This window comes from Xiphias gladius, chromosome 6 (assembly GCF_016859285.1).
Source record: "Xiphias gladius isolate SHS-SW01 ecotype Sanya breed wild chromosome 6, ASM1685928v1, whole genome shotgun sequence".
In the NCBI taxonomy this organism is placed as follows: Eukaryota; Metazoa; Chordata; class Actinopteri; order Istiophoriformes; family Xiphiidae; genus Xiphias; species Xiphias gladius.
Window position 1 is genome coordinate 26,386,088 of NC_053405.1, and position 19,170 is coordinate 26,405,257.

At 40.6% G+C, this 19,170-nt stretch overlaps 2 long non-coding RNA genes across 2 annotated transcripts in view; one reads left to right on the plus strand and one right to left on the minus strand.

The window, feature by feature from the left end:
- The window catches only part of LOC120791210, a 47,345-nt gene extending 35,889 nt beyond the window's left edge, over positions 1 to 11,456 (minus strand). Inside the window, exons 1-2 of the long non-coding RNA XR_005707613.1 lie at positions 11,392 to 11,456; positions 7,132 to 7,177 (exon numbers count right to left, since the gene is read on the minus strand). This is a non-coding gene — a long non-coding RNA (uncharacterized LOC120791210). The remainder of the gene's footprint in view (positions 1 to 7,131; positions 7,178 to 11,391) is intronic.
- Positions 11,233 to 14,127, plus strand: LOC120791209. Its single transcript, XR_005707612.1, has 3 exons — positions 11,233 to 12,036; positions 12,125 to 12,295; positions 12,865 to 14,127. It is a non-coding gene; the product is annotated as an uncharacterized LOC120791209 (long non-coding RNA).
- Positions 14,128 to 19,170: the final 5,043 nt, after the last annotated feature.

The following is a 19,170-nucleotide window of genomic DNA, read 5'->3' on the forward strand; positions in this document are numbered from 1 at the left end:
TCAACAAAAATCTTAAAAAAAGTATGGTCGTTGTATGGTTTTGTTGAAAAACTCTTAAATGACTCTCAATGACAGAGATGTTGTGTACATGTCATTGGGGTCAGAGGTACAAACTTCAGGGTACTGGTTATTGAATAAATATTGACGCTGACTGTACAAAAAAGAAATCCCGTCTCACCTGACAGGACATATGGGAATACAAAACAAACGAGTCTGTCAGCCAAAGCAAAAATGGAAATACTACGAGACTACAAGCCATAATTGCTTATGGACATTTGCTTTAAGCCAAGTGATGTTACACTTGACTTAATCAATACTGGCCCTTAGAAGCCATTTATAACCAAGTCACAGTTGATGAATAAGGCACAATAGTAGTGTGTATCTCTATGGTAAAGTGAAAGGCCAGGATCCATGATGGGGGTAGTGTAGTCAAAGTGTGTTCCATGGACACGCTAGATCATTTCTGGACTTCAAAATGATGCATGTGATCCAGACAATGGGTTTATTTACACCACAGAAACTAGAGGCAGTGAACATCACATACAGCCATAATGAAAACTGTGAGATAACAACAAACAGTTGATGTCCAACACTTTCAAAAATAATAAACTTGAGTCAAAACTGTACTACAATGGACTCTCACACACACACACCTGTCCCTTCCTACATAAACCCAAACACATAGATAATCCCTGTCTCCCAGTTCCTGTAACTACTGCTTGTTGTCCGCCGAGCAGCACAGGCACACAAGGAGAAAATGCAGAGATGAGCCCTTGGCCTGGAGTGCCCCTCATTTAAGGCGATCGACAAAATCAATAAAGTGAAGTATGTTTCCTCGCTCTTTTGGCTCCGTTACCGCTCCTGAAGCATTCCCTCAAGTAACCTACTCCAGCTGAGTTCTATTACTGCAGCTCTCGCCCCACGTGTATACATCCTCAACCAGTCTGTCTCCCCCTCAGCAAATGAAAACTCCACCAGCACAAACTATATGGTGTTCTCTTAATGGCTAATGCGGCAATGAAAACAAGCCATGTCTCCACATAACTGCCAGAGAATGATCTCAAAGCTTCTATTTTAGACTGAAACACTGCACTATTACACACCAACATGTACAGTGGAAGCTGCTGTGTATTATACATCAGTGAAGTTATCATAAGCTAATTTTCAGGAGCAGATAAAGTGTAGTTGAGAAAAAAATTATGATGCATTTGTTGTTTTTTACTATTAGCTATTGAATGTCTATTAAGGTATGAATGACAATTAAAAAAACAAAAATGTGAACTGTGAACAAGAAATGTGTTCAAACATACTGTAACCAATAACCAGAAGTCAACATATGGTGATAAAATAAGTAAAATAAAAGGAAAAACTCAACATTTAGGAATTTGCTCCGTTTTCTTGATGAGAGTTCAGTGAAAAGATGGACACCACTCTCATGCCTGTGTGCTAAATATGAAGCTATAACCAGCGGACGGTAATCTTAGCATAAAGACCGTCAAGAGGTAACAAAGTCCACCTACAGATACCTCAAATGCTGCATTCACACAACATCGACAGAATGGGAGGAACACAAAAACCTCCAGTTATTCCTACTTTGGAGTGTTCACATTACGTTTTACATTATGTATCATCTTGGATTTATCTTCTACCTTTGTAGTCACAGCCTAAATTATCTACGTTTATATGTTCATCAACTAGTGACACCAGATAGAAAAATAACTGCATAGGTCATTTTAAATTAGCTAGACTGATATTAGTGTCTGATATTAATATGACAGGTTTGGGTGAGCACAAGTTGTCCTTTTTTTTTTTATTATTATTTATTTTATTTTATTTTTTACACGCCAGTTTTTTTGCTTACTACTATATAAGAATGTTACAATCTTCTTATTTCACTCTCAGCAGGAAAGCAAATAAGCATATTTCCCCAAAATGTTAAACTATTCCTTTAAAAAAAACTGCCAGTTCTTTTCCTGAATGTTGCACCTGACAACTTCATACTTTCTGTATTAACCATTTAGTATCCCTTATTTAATTTTAAACTCAGCTGGGAATGTATTATGACACAAGTGAAAACAATCCAAACTCCCAGTTTGGATTTTGGATTGATTTCATCCCCACCCCCACCATCACCAGCAGCACATACGCATACTATTTCCTGTGTTCCTCTCTGATAACTAAAACACCATAAACTGAAAAGCCAAGATGCCATAAATATAATCTTTTAAAACGGATGAAACCCTTCACTAAAAAGCTCTCGTCACACACCCTGAAGAAAGCTTTATTGTAAACCATAGGCAGTTTCAATAAATGTCACATAAGAGAAAAAGGTGCTGCTTTTCCTCATTTTTTATTCTCAGTTTTCCCAATTACCTAGCACCTTGCTGGGGGTGCACTCTCTCCATTGGTTACTGTACAGATGGGAGGGGGACAGAATAAATCATGGGATGTGAAGTCTTTGACTGACACAGAGACATCCCTGGGTTGTGTACCCATCAACATAAAAGTAAATCAGCTGTGAAATATACTAAGCATTAAAAACTGCTATTCAGTTTTGATACATTTTTGTCAGTGAAATACAACAACATCATTACCTATAGCACAATCACAAACTGGCTTTGTTTTTGTATCAACCATAAAATATATTGCACACTGATTGTATACAGTAACACGGTACACACAGTGCCTGGATAGCAGATGACGGAGTACGACTCAGTAATCTTCATTAGTCACATCTTTCATGATTGGTTTCCACTGGCCAGCACAATCTGACAAAACAAAAGTATGTGTACTGTGATTTGCTACTTTTACGTTTAATATTTTGGGAAATTTGCTTATTCGCTCTCTTGACAAGTTAGATGGGAAGATTAATACCACTTTCAGTCTGGAGCTAGAATCAGCAAGTGATTAGCTTAGCTTAGGAAAACCTGAAGACCTGACGCAGGCGGTAAACAGCTGGCCTGGCTTGCTCCAAAATTCTTAAATACGCCTAGAAAAACCTCTAAAGCACAACAAGTGCTCCAACCTAAACAACTGATGGGGGCATCTCCTGAGATAGCGCCCCTACAGCAGCAGGTACACGGGACCTTCATCATCATGGTTACAATAATAAACATGCAGTTAAGGTTGTGGAATTGCCATTGGTTTAAAGAAACAACCTTGAGCATCAGTTACACTCAGGTGTGAAAGTCCTGTATTTTGTTGACCCATCCATCCAACCAAGCCTCCTCCTAACATGGATTTTCTGGCTCTATATACCACGTCACATAATTTCCTCCTTTGCTTCCCTCATAATTCCTACAGTCACCAGACGTCGCCTTACAATAAACTGTAAACATGGGTCGTAATAAGCTGCTTGCACAGATGACCTACGTTTTTTACGGGTCAAGTCTCCCAAAGATCGCTACTTCATAAGATGGTATCAGTCTTCTCATGTTCGCTGAATATGAATCTAGAGCCAGTTAGCTTAGCTTATTATAAAGACTGAAAACAGGGGGAAACAGCTAGCTTGTTTCTGTCCAAAGGGAAAAAACAGTTTAGCTAACAACACCTGTAAAGCTAACTAATTAACACATTATAATTAGTTTGTTTAAGTGATACAGAAACAGAAGTGTAAAAATTACAATTTGTGGTTTTATGAATTAAACAAAAGAGATGTTAATTGTTAATTAGTTAGTTTTAGAGCTACCCTTGGACAGAGCCAGGCTTAGTTTCCCCCTCGCTTCCAGTCTTTAAGCTAAGCTAAGCTAACCAGCTGCTGGTTGTAGCTTCATATTTGGCATACAGAGTGGTATCAGTCTTCGCACCTAACTCCCCGCATGAAATCGAGTAAGCACATTTCTCACAATGTTAAACTATTCCTTCAAGCACCTAATTATATTCACTGAAGCTAAACACCTTACTGGGTCTGAAACAGGAATTAAACTGGGCACTTAAAAATAATAACAGTGCCACTGTTGAATAGCTTCTCGACAAAACTGATTTGCATGGAAATTTTGGTTTCATTTACCAAATGAATCCCTGTGGTTTTTGGCCTGAGAAACATTTGGCTGCGTCTGCTCTGTGTGTATAAAAACCGACGTCAAAATACCTTTGCTCTGTGTTCTAATAAGTACTCTTTGAGGTGTGAGAGATGAGGGGGAAACAAAGCTCAAGTCTGCAAGGTCAAATCTTTGGGTTCATAGACCCCGAGGAGGTAAATTGATTGTTGAGTGTTAGGGGAGGAGTAGGAGGTAAGCATTTAACTGCTGACAGACAGACTCTGGCCCTGCAGGGGAGAGCAGGCAGCACATTGCTTGACATCATTCCACAGGCCTATGTTCGACAATCCTCTTCTGTTCAATGGGGCAAGACCCTGTGCTTTTGTTACAATTAACCTATTAGGAGAAGCCTTTTATTCGCAGGTGATTCCATACTCCCTAGCGTGCCTCAATAACACTATTTTGATCTGAGGGACTACGGCCTACAGACATTTGCCGGATGAATTCTGTTGAAAAGTGAAAGATGTTTCATGAAAAGCGATAGGTCAGCACTAGCGGTGTTCTATCAAAACTTAACCACATTTTGTTGAAATAGACAACATTAACCACACTTTATATCCCTTGTTTGGAATAAATTTGCTGTTTTTGCAGTGTATATGTAGTATATGGCCTACGATAAAAACAAATGACTCTTACCCTTGGTGAAAAACATAAAAGTATTTAAAAATTGACCCCAAGGGTCTGCTTTGTCCGTGGCTGGAGGCATTATTATACCCTGGTTGTCACAAAGTACCCCCTCAGGTCATTACTCCCGGGCAGCTATGGACCCTTTGGCAGACAGAAGCTGAACTCCATTATCTGGGACGCAGAGAGGGGCTGAGTGGGGCGAACAAGAGAGGGGAACGAGGGGGATGCTCTGGCCATGGATCTGAGGAAAAGGAGAAGTAGCGGGAGATGGCACCGTTCTGATGTGACGTTTTCTGGGGCCGCGCCCAGGCCTGGAAGCCGCCCATTTGGGACAGGTTCTAGTGGTAGCTGGCATGTGCTGGCAGAGAAATACTTAACCAAATCAGGAACATAACTGCATATTTTTTCATCTGCTTTTCATTTGATGCATATATTCTCTTTAGTTAAATTGTTTCCTTCTCGCCAGTTCCAGCCCATTGGAGTGCAGATGAGAGTGATATGCTTTTTGGTGTATTAAATCAAAGCGAGAGCCCATTGTAAAATACATCAGCATTACCATTCTGAGGCCAAACAAAGAAATGTGTGTCAAGCCACACAGCCATCACAATGCTCAATGCATAATGTATACAAAAACAATACATTAACTCTTTAAAATCGTATTCATGCAAGTTCTGCCAATAAGTATTTGGACAGTGACAGGCTGTTGTGTTACTCCAGCACACTGGCACAGTGACTATATACTTCAACGTTTGACATTCAGGTTAAAGTGGCGTTTGAAAGTGTTCACATCCATACCGGGTTTGGGGGAGCAGTATGGGACTCAGAGCCCTTTTTATACACAGTCTCCCAATTTTAAAGCAATGCAGCAGGATAAAGGTCCTTAACATAAAGACAAGGGACCAAACTGTGGAAACTTCCAGCTGGCCAAGTCAATCACCTCACCTCAACCCCAATTACTATGGATTTAACTTGAAAACAAGAAGGCAAGAAGGCCGCAATAAAAAACAATACCCAAAAAATAGCTGCAGTTCAAGCCTAGCAGAACGTTAGCAGGGTAGATACCAAATGTCTGCTGATGCCTACGGTTCATAGACTTTTGACAGTTTTCGCTGCAAAGGAACTGTCACAAAAAATAAATATGATCTAAAACAGCATTACTAGATTTTTTTTACTAGTCCACTTGGGAGCAGCTTATTGTGCTGCTCCAAAGTGGACATAATGTAACCTTATAAAGTTTTTATGGGGAACATCCTAGCAGTCAGTTGCTATTTACACAGCCAGTACACTAAGAGTAACGTTAACTTTCATTCGGACTAGTGTTTCTGTACAACTGACAAACAAGTTCAATATTCAGTCTAATTTTCACTCTGTTGGGTCTCATCAACTCCTGGAGGAAATGTCTGGCTCTGTGGCTGCAAAATTGCTCCACTATGTCCACCAGCTAGTCGCTAATTTTTTCTATTTGCCATTTGGGTGCCGGGCAGAAGGCAGACTGTGGGTTTATCAGAGCTTTTTTGCTGAAAACAGTTGCCTGCTGCTGTTGGAAACAATGTTGATGAGAGCCGTGAGAGTGAGCCAAAACAGTAAAGTTGTGGGCTGTGAAACCAAAACAATGAGCTGAAAGATGCTAAAATGTTCCGTAGAACTCAGGGGAACGGCAGAGACAAGAGACAATTATCTGTGGTCTATTGTTAATATAAAAATATTGATTTGTGCAGCTTTAATTTAATTTAAAATGAGAAATTGCCCTATTCATCTAAAATTTGTGAACAGTGTATAAATAAGGCTATGATTGTTATCTCTTGCCTATCGTTGATTCATGACATTTATAGGTCTGTCCCTATATATGCAACATGTAGGACTTACCTGTTTATTGATTTAATCACTCAACAGAATCACTTACTGAATAATCACCCCTTTCTGTTTGAAATCAAATTTGATCATGTAAATATGCTTGGTATTACAGTGTGCATAACATAATTGGCAATTATGATAAGTAACTAAAGTTTAATCGGGCTCTAGGGGCTCCACAGGCTGCAACATGCTTAGCAGATCCAAAGTGGCAAGTGAGTGGGGGAAAGTATTTCAGAAACAAAGTAATAATCTTCTGTTTAATGTAATTATCTGTTGAACATGAAGGTAGTTTTTGAAATTATTCTGTTAAGTAAGTATGAAATACTAAGATTTGTCTAACTATGATGAGATTTAATGCCTATAGTGTGGATCCAATCTTGTTCATTAAAAGCTGTTATGGAATTTATGCTAATTTCCCTGCATGAACTGTGAGAAATTTCATCTGAGGAAATGTAGATGTAGTTTTTGTGTAATTACTCATTCACTACATCATTGGTTTAAAGACAGCAGAACCATCATGTACTGTGTTCTCACTCTCTCTTCCCCTCTTCCAGAGCATCACACGTGCACGTCAGACAGTCAATCAAACATGACAGCTATTTACACTCACTGGGTGAGATGAAAGGTTCTGGGTCTATCACTCAGGCCCCATTCACCTAAGAGAATAGGAAAGAAGACAGACAAAGCAGGAAAAAGGCCTGTAAATTTTTATATTCTGGGCTGTCTCGGAAGCTTTCCTACAGCAGGCTCGACGTGCACACAACCTCGCAGCATCTACGCGGATGTGCATGAGCGTGTGCAGAGCTACAGCAGAAACACAAACACACACACACACACACACACACACACACACACACACACTGTTACTAATACTGCAGTGCAGGTCTTTGATGTTCAAGGTGCTGTATCTGTTGTGCACGTCTGTCCTCTCAAATCATTCCCAGCACTGAGAGTAAGAACATGGAAACAAAGGCAAACAACATATTCAAAAGTGTCAAACGACACATCTGGTGTTTCATGTTAGCTGGATGATGGTGACATGGAAGCAGCTTCAGTCAGTTAAGATGCAGGACAGGCTAATTGACACTGGCTGCTGCAGGAGGTGAGAGGTTAGAGAGGCAGCGAATATCCATCTCTGTCATGAACCCACCTCCAGCAGAACTAATTCTAACTAGACTGTGGATAAATAGTTAAAGGCTTCAAATTTACTTTTAAAAAGCAAGATAGAGACTCTAACCTGACTGTACATTTATGATATCATTTTTTTTATTGTTTTTTTTTTTTTGGCCACTTAGAACAAGCTCTAACAACAACACTGACATTATCACCTTGTAAGCTTGATTTGGCAATTCCGTTAGCTAGCAGCTGCTTATTTACATATCCCACAGCATCTCACATTATTGGCCCTTTCTATCTCATCACAGATATATTGGTATGGGTGTATATGTATGCTGATAAGAAACAAGAAATCTCAGTACACACATGCCAAAGATATGTCTGAGGTTATCTAAAAACAGGGTCACCATTACACAGTTTGGCCACCAAAGTTTAAAATATCTAGCTCAGTAAATATCTTGGTTAAAGTTCTTTAATAGCCAATATATCCTTATTCCAAATATCAATGCAAATCTTAAAAGCCAATATCTGACAATCTCGTATTGGTATGTCAAAAAACCTAAAATTCTAAATTTGTTGTTGGTTGAAGTGGTGTGATGACTGCTGACACTAGTGGTTGAGGCTACTGGTGGCTCAAATCCGTAATGCAAACCGTGTTAAAAAGAGTTGCATGGTTTCATACAGATTGTATACAGCTCAACTAATTACTGATTAGCATTTAATCATGTGGTGGTGTCTGCTCTATGACGTAAAGCACCTTCAGCTCTTCAATGGAGAATACCTTAAAGGGCAGTACTGGTGTTCATATATACAGTACTGAACAGCTGAAAGTAAAGTCTGCTCTGCATTGCCACATAATTATAACGTGACTCAGACCACAATTGAAGCAGACAGTGATGCAACGGCGTAATTTCATGCCTTACAGATATAAATGGAGAGATTTCATTTTAAAATAGGTATGACAAAACATTAAGTGATTCAAAATACCACCAAAGACTTTGGGAAACGGTCAGCAGAGATGTGTACAGTGTACCTGATTTGTAGAGAGGGGGCTACAACATGCAAAAACATCAGAGTAATCCTTTAATGTTTTGTTACTTGAATTGCTAGCTCTGCATTGCTATCTCTGTAGCTCGGACATTTTCAAGATATATAAATGAGATTACTGTCTTAGTCACTAGTGGCAGCACTGAGCACACTGTAGCAGAGCAGCGCTCCAGCTGCTGAGCGAGAAAGGAACCCCGCCATCTTTCATTTTACATGTTTTTTATTGGCTGAAATAGACTTTATTAAAGGAGGCTTTTTCTGTCAGAATAAATCATGTTTCTTGTTATTTTCTCATTTAATTTTTTTTATTTAAAAGGATTTCCTATCATTTGGTGAGCTTCTTTAAGAAGTCTTTCTAAAACAAACAGGGACTAACATGTTCCAGTTCTCTTCACAGTTCAGGGAAATATAGGGTCCTGCCCCCTATTTCAAAATTTACATTACTGTATGTTCAAACACAATGTGTCCTAGTTTTTTAACGGGAACTTTCTGAACGTGAATATCTGAAGCGCTGGCCGACCTGCATGTTTCCTTCGTTCTACCACTAGGGAGGATATGCCTCCTCTGTAAATGTTGTCGGTTGCAGCCACATTCTAAATTTGTGATGGGAAAACACAAGCAAAAGACTCCATCAGGGCATGCAACTAATAGGAGACAGGGTTGATCATGGACTCCTTTCTGAATGACAGCTGTGACTTTAAGCTCCAGTAATAAATGCTCAGTTCTGTGTGAAACAACACAAAGGCATCCGTCTCATACCATGTGCCAACACTGGCTTCAGAAATGATAATGAAATGACTGTGACAGGTGGGGACCAAAACAACTGCGTGTGCGCTTTATAAATCATTTCAGAAAATAATAATAGATACTGAAATAAATTGACAATTATTGGCTGAGGGGAAACTTTTCAAATAAACAGGTTTATGGTAAGTCATATCACTTGGCAGTTGATCATGGTGATCACTCCTGGATTGTCCCAGAAAGTGGCATATTTATTAGCATGCAACAGATGGGAAGCATGCGTTTTCTCTGCTAAGGCTTGTGAAACTGGTCTTTTGTTAGCAATATAAATATGATGAACTGTAGCCTATAACAGGCACTGGATCCCACACAAGGACAAAATGTCCAAATGAGCAGCGAAAGCTTTACAGCAGTGCCATCAAAGATTGATCTACACCCCGCGAAGCCACTACAGGAAACAGACTATAGAGGCTATAATTTAGCTGGAGAACAATGCATGAGGCCGTCGGCTTGTGCATCCGTTTCAGGCATTTCAAGCATTCCCTGGTGCAGATAGATCATTAAACTACCAGGCACTTTGCAATATGGTGTAGTCAATGTCACTGAAAAGATGGGACAATAAAGTGAGGCAGGGGGTTGCAACAGCAGGGAGAGAGCATGGAGATGTATTAATGTCACATAGGCTTTAGCCTGCCTCCTTAAGCCCTGCAAAGAGTCACCAAGCCAATTTCCATTATCATATTGATTGAAATAGTTCATCATAGTGTAATTTTAGGTTTATCGCCACCCGGTTGGGAATAAGACCAAAGCATTATCCGACAAAAGCTATTGTTCCAGGGGACGTTTCGCTGTTCCAGTTCATTGATGGAGTTGATTAAGTTTAAATGAAGCAGGCACTGGATAAAAGTGAGGGTATTGACCAGCGAGCAGTGTGCCGTGCTTGAAAAAGCCTGATACATGCGGAAAAGCAAGATTTGCTAAATGCTCTAATCTTCAATCAAATCTAACATCAATACAGACAAACTTTGGTAATGAGAGATTCAATGAAGCATGCAGTAGAGAGAATTAATCCCCCTCGCCTAAACTGAGTTCAACTTTGAAGCTTGCTCCTCAGGATAGATAGTTATCTAAATGCTAAATAAGAAACGTATTGTACTTTTCACAGCATACTAATCATTTGTTCATTTTGTCTCCATTATTTGTTCTCTCACACATCGCAGTTGTTGATCTGGTGATTAGATCAACCTTGGATAGTAGAGGAGAACGGAATAATGAGGCTGCCAGGGAGATTTGATGCACAGCAGCCCGTAATGTTCAGGCCCGCGTGGACGCCGTAGTGCTGTTACAGTTCACAGAGCGGGAAATTGGGCAAAAAAAAAAAAAAAATGGAGAGCATTTAAAGTGTAGTTATGTAGGTTTTTTTTCACACTGGCCTACAGGTTATGAGGAAATTATTCTGAATATCCAAAGAGCTTCATTAGCTCTTTACTGGGGTAGAGGAGAATGTCTTAATTCAGACAAGCTCACATTCATGCTTTTAGAAAATCAACAATTATGTGCTTGTTATTTATTTAGAACTGTGTGTTATAGCTTTACGGCTCTAAAGTGTCCATTTGTGACCCCTTCTCACAGGTTTCACACTGTATGTCTATGACCTGTGTGTGGTTCAGCTAAAGAAGGGTTTTGGCTAAACAACAACAAAAACAAAAATGTATTTTTTATGTCAGAAATAGTTTTTCTGTCATGTTTTCCTGACTAGATAATAAGCTTGTGGCCCCTTCAGCTTTATCTTGCGATGTGCCGGGGGACCACGAGGGCCACGGCGGAAGATGTGCCGAGGAAGCCACGGCGAAACGCGGCACCACGTGGGGCCTCCAGACAGTCATGATGGGACTGTGCCATCGTGGTTTCATCGGGACACCGAGTGTGGGGAGAGGTGTAGCGCCAGGGAGGAGAGCTGCTTTACCTTCCGCAGATCAGACGTCTTCATTCCGTCTGAAGCTCCCACCAACGTTCACATGGAGAAAAAAAAAAAAAAAAAAGACCAATCCATCCAAAAATCCGCCTTCTCAAAAAGCTTTCTAATAACCCGGTGGAGCTAAGTTTGCAAACTATCGCGGTATTCTCGGATTAATCCACCTGCTGTTAGAATGGATTTGCAAAGCCGCCTTTTTTTTTTTTTTGCTATTTACCTGGATTTCCTGGATTTCCACGAGGTCATGAACAAAGTTCAGCGTCACGTGACTTTTAAACTCCATATACGAGGTCAAGTTTTTATTTAATTTTTTTTTTAACAGGAGGGTATTAAAGATATGATTGCATTTAAGCATGCATTAATGTATGTATTCATTTATTTATTTGATTTATTTGTTGAATGGATTTGGGAATCATGTATGTGGCAACTACAGCGCTTCACCGGTGCGTCTGCTCAGTTCAGCCAAAAGAGCAAGAAGCAAACCTGGCACAGGTAAACTGCCGCAGCCCCCTTTTGACTTTTGATTCCGTGGAGCGGGACAGAGATGCTCAACATCTGAAAATGTGTAAAAAGTGGAGATTACACACAAAACGAAGTCGCGCGATTCTGTGCGCCAAAGTGATTCAAATGATCTCAGTGGGTGACGACACACACACAACCCGCAAAATGACGTGCTGTTGTCATGTGTGCAGAGCCACACTGAAAGCTAAGTGTCCCTCTGTAGAATCTACCTCTCCGGGTGTGTATGAGGGGAGCCTGGGTGTGTTCAGTCAGTGTAGCTGATGCAGGCCCTGTTGTGGGAGTCCACCGCGGAGCAGCACCCTGGAAGGTGGGGGACTGGGGGGGGGGGGGGGGGGTGCTGCTGCTGACATGGAGCCCTGGCACCACATAACAGGTGACAACTCCCTGCACTTGAAGTCAATGTTACACATGCTTTGTGAGGTCTGCTTTTTCTTTTTTTTTTCCTTCCTTCTTCCTCTTCTTCTTTAGGAAGACCTCCTGCTGGCAACGCCCCACAATCCACAGAGCGTCAGTGTGCAAGGAGAGAGAATTTTTTTTTTTTTTTAAGGTTTAATTTCGATTTTAGAAATAAAAAAATAATAATCTGTTTGCACCAAATCCATCAAACCCACGTTTATCGCATTATAGATTTCTTGCATTATTATTATTTCTTGAAAAGTCTAAATAAAGATTTTCAGTGCCACCCATTGGGTCTCAAGCGGACCAGACTAGTTATCAGTCTGCCTTAACTTCCACGGTTTATTTCCAGATGCCACCTCATTATTTGCATTTACTTTTTGCAGAATGACGGTAAGTGTTGTCAACCGCGCTGAGTGGATTTCTCAACCTTTTTTTTTTTTTTTTTTTTTCCCTCTCATTGTTGAGATATGAGCTGTGGGACATGAAGTCTGAGCTGTGTGTTGTCAGAATCCCATCTAATCTGCATGTTTGTTTCTTAAACAGGGCATGTTCGCTTATCCCCCCTTCCTTTTCTGCAAATCGACAGGAGATGCAACCCGGGAGAAGTGCTATAAAACAAACTCTTGCTCTCAAAGGTGTGCGCGGCTTTGTACCGGTGCGTTTTGCCTGTTAGCTGCACATCCTCTGTCTTTTCATCTGTCAGTTATTCCCCCTCATGTTTTGCCATTTGCTCTGTATATCCATTTGTCGCCTGGTATTTTTTTTTTTTTTTTCAATGCCTGCACACACCCGCGGTTGTAATTAAATTTCTCCCTCATATGCGACAAAGGCAAAGACGCTTTTTTCTTTCTTTTTTTTCGTTCTGAGATGTGTTTGATTACAGATGTGATGTTGAGAGAATCTGTGCAGCTCCTGCAGACCTCTGAGAGCAAGGCGGGGATGTGAGCGCTCGGTAGCCACGGCAGATTGGATGAAAATGAAGTGGAAGCACGTGCTAAAAGGGGCCTCGGAAGAGGGTCTGGAAGTCAGCTTGACTGCTGAATCAGTGCCTGGAGCTCACTGTCCTTCTCCCATCCGGGCTGCAATAGGCCCGCGAGGGACTCTTGAAAGATCATCCAGGCAATATTATACCAGAAATCTTTCTGCTGAATTCCTGACTTTTATTTTGTTAATTTCCCGCGTTTTGTCTGTCTTTTATTTCTCGTTTTTTTTTTTGCTATCACGGTTGGTTATCGGCCTCAGCGAAACCACTTTGTGCAACCAAGTCGCCGTGCTTCCCCTCGTAGCTCTCAGAACGAAATGAGCAGCGCCCCCTACCGCCCGCCGGTGACCCTGCACAGTGGCGCTTGGACGCGGAGCTCACGGGCCCAGTGGTTAGTAAACAGTTTGTAATCCCATAGAGCCGTTTCACGCCGCTCTCGGGGATCACTGGGGCGCAGTCACGAGCGTGAATATCCGCCGCTTTTCGTGTGAGTGAGTGCGGGTTTTCAGAGCACGCGTCCGTCCGCTTTTTTTTGGTGCACGGGGGGCACGAAGATGGCCAAAAAAATCTGACCGAATCAGTGCGGACGGGAGCAGCCCGGGTGTAACGTGATGGATCACACCAGACAGTTCCGCCCAAAAACACACACGTTAAAGTCTGGATTTATTTTTGTTTTTGTTTGTTTGTTGGTTTGTTTAATTTCTCGACGAGTTATTCTGTGGCAATACCCGCAATCCTGCCCGACTCGTCCTCTCTGGCTCATATTCTACATTTCTCCCCTCATCCAAATCAAAGCCCTCTGTGCTCTGTGCGGCTTGTCAAGCCTCCAGTTTAGTGATGTTTAAAAAAAAAAAAAAAAAAAAGGAGGTCAGCCTGAGCCCGGCGGGATGCAGGGCAGCTGCTCCCTGACCAGTTCCCCCGTCGCACCTACCGCCGCCCCGGTTCCAAAGGCATGTGCTTGGCGGGTAATTAATAGGAAATAATGATGTTTTCGAAGGTGCGGCGTCGCTACCGAGCACGTCGAGACCGGGCACGTTGTCGGCTGCGTTATTAATGTCCTTACTGTAAATGACACAGCGATGATGATGATGATGATGCTCAGGAAACAGAAAAGACAGTATGTAATGGAGTTGCCTCAGATGAGTTAACAGACCAAGCGACTGAAATTCTTGGACAACTTAATAAAACATTTTTAAAAAAAACCAATTGTGCACTTTTCTTGGTATTTTTCTGCGTTATTTTGGCCTCAAAAATCAAATACATTAAAAAAAAATACTCATACATGCTTATTATGAATTATTTACTTTTATTTGGCAGAGCGTAGAGCACAAATCTCGACGCACCATCAACACCACTGTCCTTTCTGAAACCCACGCCAGAGGACTCCTCGGACTCAGGTGATCGCGGCAGATCATCTAATCGCACCGTAGCGCACTTGTCCGCCCGATTAGCCGGAACCATTATTTGCAACTCTGACTTTAATTACGTCTCAATTTGGAGCCTGGCGCGGGTCTGCGGTGCGGTGATTAAAAGCCCCTTTTGCTCCAGTGCCTTTAGGGCAGCGCATGATTAGGACCTGTCAGCTGCCGGAGTGAACGGAGCCAGCCATGCGTGTTGAGCAACATGACCCGCTGTTGTTAAACCTTGTCAACGTATTAACCTGAATTCCCCAGTCATTATGGACTCAACTGCCCACATATGAATCTAAAAAAAAAAAAAAAAATGTACACATATGTGTAATTGAAAAAAAAAAAAGCAAGCACGTTAACCAGGGGCGTGACGTCATAATGTCCCAAGGCCTGGTCTGGACAATAAAAGCCGGAATGGAAAGACCATCACGTGCAAGCTGCAGGTTTCTCGTGTGGAAATGCACCCGCCTCCTTCTGATATGGAACCGTTTCGCCGACGCTGCTAAAAGTGATCATGTAGTCATGAGTATCCGATCATTACATGGGGTCAAACCAAAATAAAAGAGTTTTGACAAGAGGAGAAAGATTGTTTTGGGGAGGGCCAAAATGTTGATATGAAGCACATTTGATCCTTGTCAAAATATATTGATTCGTTTTCTTTCAAGAGACAGTTGATGTCTTCCTTAATTTCGGGCTGGCCATCTGGACTCTGTTTTCTTTGTAGGTGAAGAGCTAATATGTCAAAGACCTGGTAAGTCAGTTAATAACTATGAAAGTGAACACTTCCCATAAACTGACCTGAAATTTCCCTACATGATAATTTGCAAAAGGTCAGTGATGGAACAGTACTGTATATGTATATATATATATATATATATATATATACGTATATATTACTATGCATGCTACACATACATTATATAGTATAGGTAGGGTTTGCATAAGTTTACAGGAGCGGCCGAGCATTGGATGTAGACTGGGCCGTGGGTTTTATGAATTTCCCCTCAGCCACAATCAGTGCAACTGAGTTTCCTTTGGTGTATCCAGAGGTGAATAATTTATAGGAGGATAAAAGCATTTGTGGTAGAGAGCTCGACAGTCAGACAGTGGAAGAAGGCTGGCTGGGAATCCCCGCTCCCCTCCCAACCCCCAACTCAACCCCTCTACCCCAACCAAGCTCGCCCCTTGCCGCGTGGTGGCCTTGCACGATACCTCCTCGGACGGCTGCTTGAAGTGCAAATCTGTGTTCCAACTTGTTCCCGGTGCCTGTCAGCATGTTTTCCTCTTGTCAGCAGCGACTGAGTGTGGGCCCGTGTCACCCTTGTACCACTGCTGTAACAAGATCATTGACAGGCCAGTGACACTGCCCAACCAGATAATGGAAACCTATTGATTTTCTTCCTCTTTTTTCTTTCCTTTTTTCTTTTTCACATAGGCAGTCTGTGGGACTTCTGAATAACTGGCCAAAGGACAGGTCATGATCAATGGTCCTGATCTCTGGATCACTGCCGCCACAGACAATGAATGGGGAAAAAACACAAGACTAGCTGACAAAAAAAAAAAAAAGTCCAATGAGTTAGTGCACTTTCTCAGAACGATGCAACACACAATATAAAAACAAACTGTTACTATTTTGATGAAATAACTCAGAGTTTAAAATATACTTCACAGGCTAATAAACAAACATACCAAAAACATAAAACAATTCAAGGTTTAATGTTTCCTCCGATTTCAATTTGCTAAATCAATAGCAAGTGTTACTTCTGAATTAAAAGCAGGTTTTCTTTGGCGTTTGCAGTTTTAATGGAGCAATCTCCAGAGAGGAGGCCCCTTTGATACCCATGGCAATGATAAGCATGCATTGGCTGTCTACCAGTGGACCCCCATGGCAGATGGCGAGTGTGGGTCCTGCAACAACACTTTTCTTTATGTCAGCCTTCTCTCTCTCTCTCTCTCTCTCTCTTTCTCTCTCGTGGAATAATGAAAAGCCCAATTCTGGTCATGGCTAACTCAATCTCATTATAATCTCTCCTTTTTTATTCATTCGGCCCCTTGGGATGCTGTCTGCCAGCGATGTGGCTTTCAACCTCCAGAGAGAACATCTTTTGAAACAGCCAGGAGACCTAATGAAGTCACAGAGTGGCACAATTATTTCCCAAAGAAGAAGCATTAATGTACTTCAAAATTCCCTCTGGAGAAGCATGATGACAATTGGTTTGTACAGCTTTGATCGCTGCTTTAAATACTGCCCAAGATAAACTGCAGGGTTAGCCCCCTTTGCCACTGGTAAGTAGAAAACCCAGAAGTGGCTATCAAGCATTGGATACATCAAACACTCAGCCTGTAATGCCACAAACTGGAGTTTAAAATAGCACATAGCCCAAAAATTACTTCCAGATGGGAATAATGGTGCAAAGTGACACTGAAATCTGTATATTTTACCCAAAAGGTTTGAAAAAAATTTTGTTAAACATAACACATAAAAATGGGATTGCGTGTCGTTGGCAGAGATTGGTTCATTATCACACAACACACCTTTAAACAACTGAAAGGAGCAACTCCAGCTGCTGCCAAAAACTCGTGTCTGTTCTCTGTAATTAAAGTTTATCAGATATTTCTCCTTGTAATGAGACGTGGAATTATGAAATTAGTTTTAACCTAAAATATGACTCTGTTGTTTGAGTTTGTTTATGCTATGGCTAACACAGTCATCATCACAACTGTAAGCAGTAAAGTAATCATAGGGAGTAACAGATTACTTGATGAACTCTTGACAACCTAAAATTTTTTTCCATTAAAAGCTGCCAGAAATTCATCTTTTGTTTTTATTTTGCTGAGATCTTTGCCACTATATAATTACTGCAGTGTACTTCCTACAGATCACTAAACAAATAGTGAAACCAGAATTCACATTTTTCCCTTTTTCTTGATGGTGATGGTGTTGATGATGATACCAAACCAAAACAGACATAGCAGAACTAAACATGGATAAACCCTCGAAATACAATGGAATAATGCAGATGTTACACTTTAATTTTAGTGTAATCCGTAGTATTTCTTTTTTGTTTTTATGAAAACCAAAAATAAACCAGGTTTATTTAAATCAGATATGCTTCCATTCGCTTATACAAATCAATCACGCCCCTCACAAAAATTGCTGCTGTAATCTCAGTTCAGTTACCAACTAGTCAGATGCTACTCAATACCGCACATTTTCTTTATGTGGTAAAGCTGGTGCGAAGTTACCATGAGCTACCATTAAAATCAGCATCCAAATGTTACTTCATTTAACTTGCATTTAACGTGCAACTAACAAGTGATTTAGTTTATTTGGCTGTTTAAGTATAATTCACTAAATTTATACTAGTGAAGCTTTCGTATCATGCACATTGTTTATCAATGTCACTGATTTCAAACATTTACCTAAGAAAGTTGAATTAGAATCTGTCCTATACTAAGTCTAGAAATGATCAAGGCTGAGTAGAGAAGATAAATATTATACAGAAATTATTCAATACTTTGAACTTGTAATGATAAAAATCGGAAGAGTAGTGTATGAGGGAGTGCTACATGCCCACAATTTTAAAATCTCAACAAGTTGAATATTTCAAGGAAAGAATAGATAAATACATAAAATACCTAACCTTTTATGACACCTGTCATAAAAGCAGAGTAAATATTTCTTTAATCAGCTTAAATCTAAAGCTCTATTTTCTATTTTCTTACATTATAGTCATTGGCTTTTTACAATGTGAAATGTGAAAAACTATTCATATAATAACAATGCTACAGTATACACTCAGTTTTCAGTTTATTAGGTACACCTAGCTAAAACTAATGCAGTTTAATCCAACAGTCCTGCAATAAATCCTCCTTTGTGATGGTCATAATGTTCACATTGTGTTCAAACTGTGTTATAGAGGTGTCAATTCCACTGCATTGTGTTATGTTGATGGGTGTTCATATTATTTTGTACATGCCTTTCAAATCCATGAGGGCAGGCTCAACAACAGAAACACCTCTTTGAATAATGTAATACAGTTCTATAGCACCACAAACCGCAGCCTCCAAAATGACCATACAGTTGAATCAGTACCTCTCTGAAACAGTTTGAACAAAAACTGAACATTATAATCGTCATGAAGGGAGGATTTATTGCAGGACTGTTGGATGAGACAGCATTAGTTTTAGCTGGGTGTACCTAATAAACTGTCAACTGAGTCTATATTAATGTTTTTCTTTCCTTTATGGAACTTTAAACAAAAATAAAGTATAAACCAAACTTTTGAAGTATGGGTGAGTTTTTAAGCGGTTCAACCAGACTGGACTACATATAGTAGATGCTGAGGATGACAAACTTTAGCTATGCTTAAAAACACGTGTATCATGTGCACACAGAAAAAAAATGTCCCGGGCAAAAGACAGAGTGTTATCCTCCATGCGGGATTAGTTGAGCAG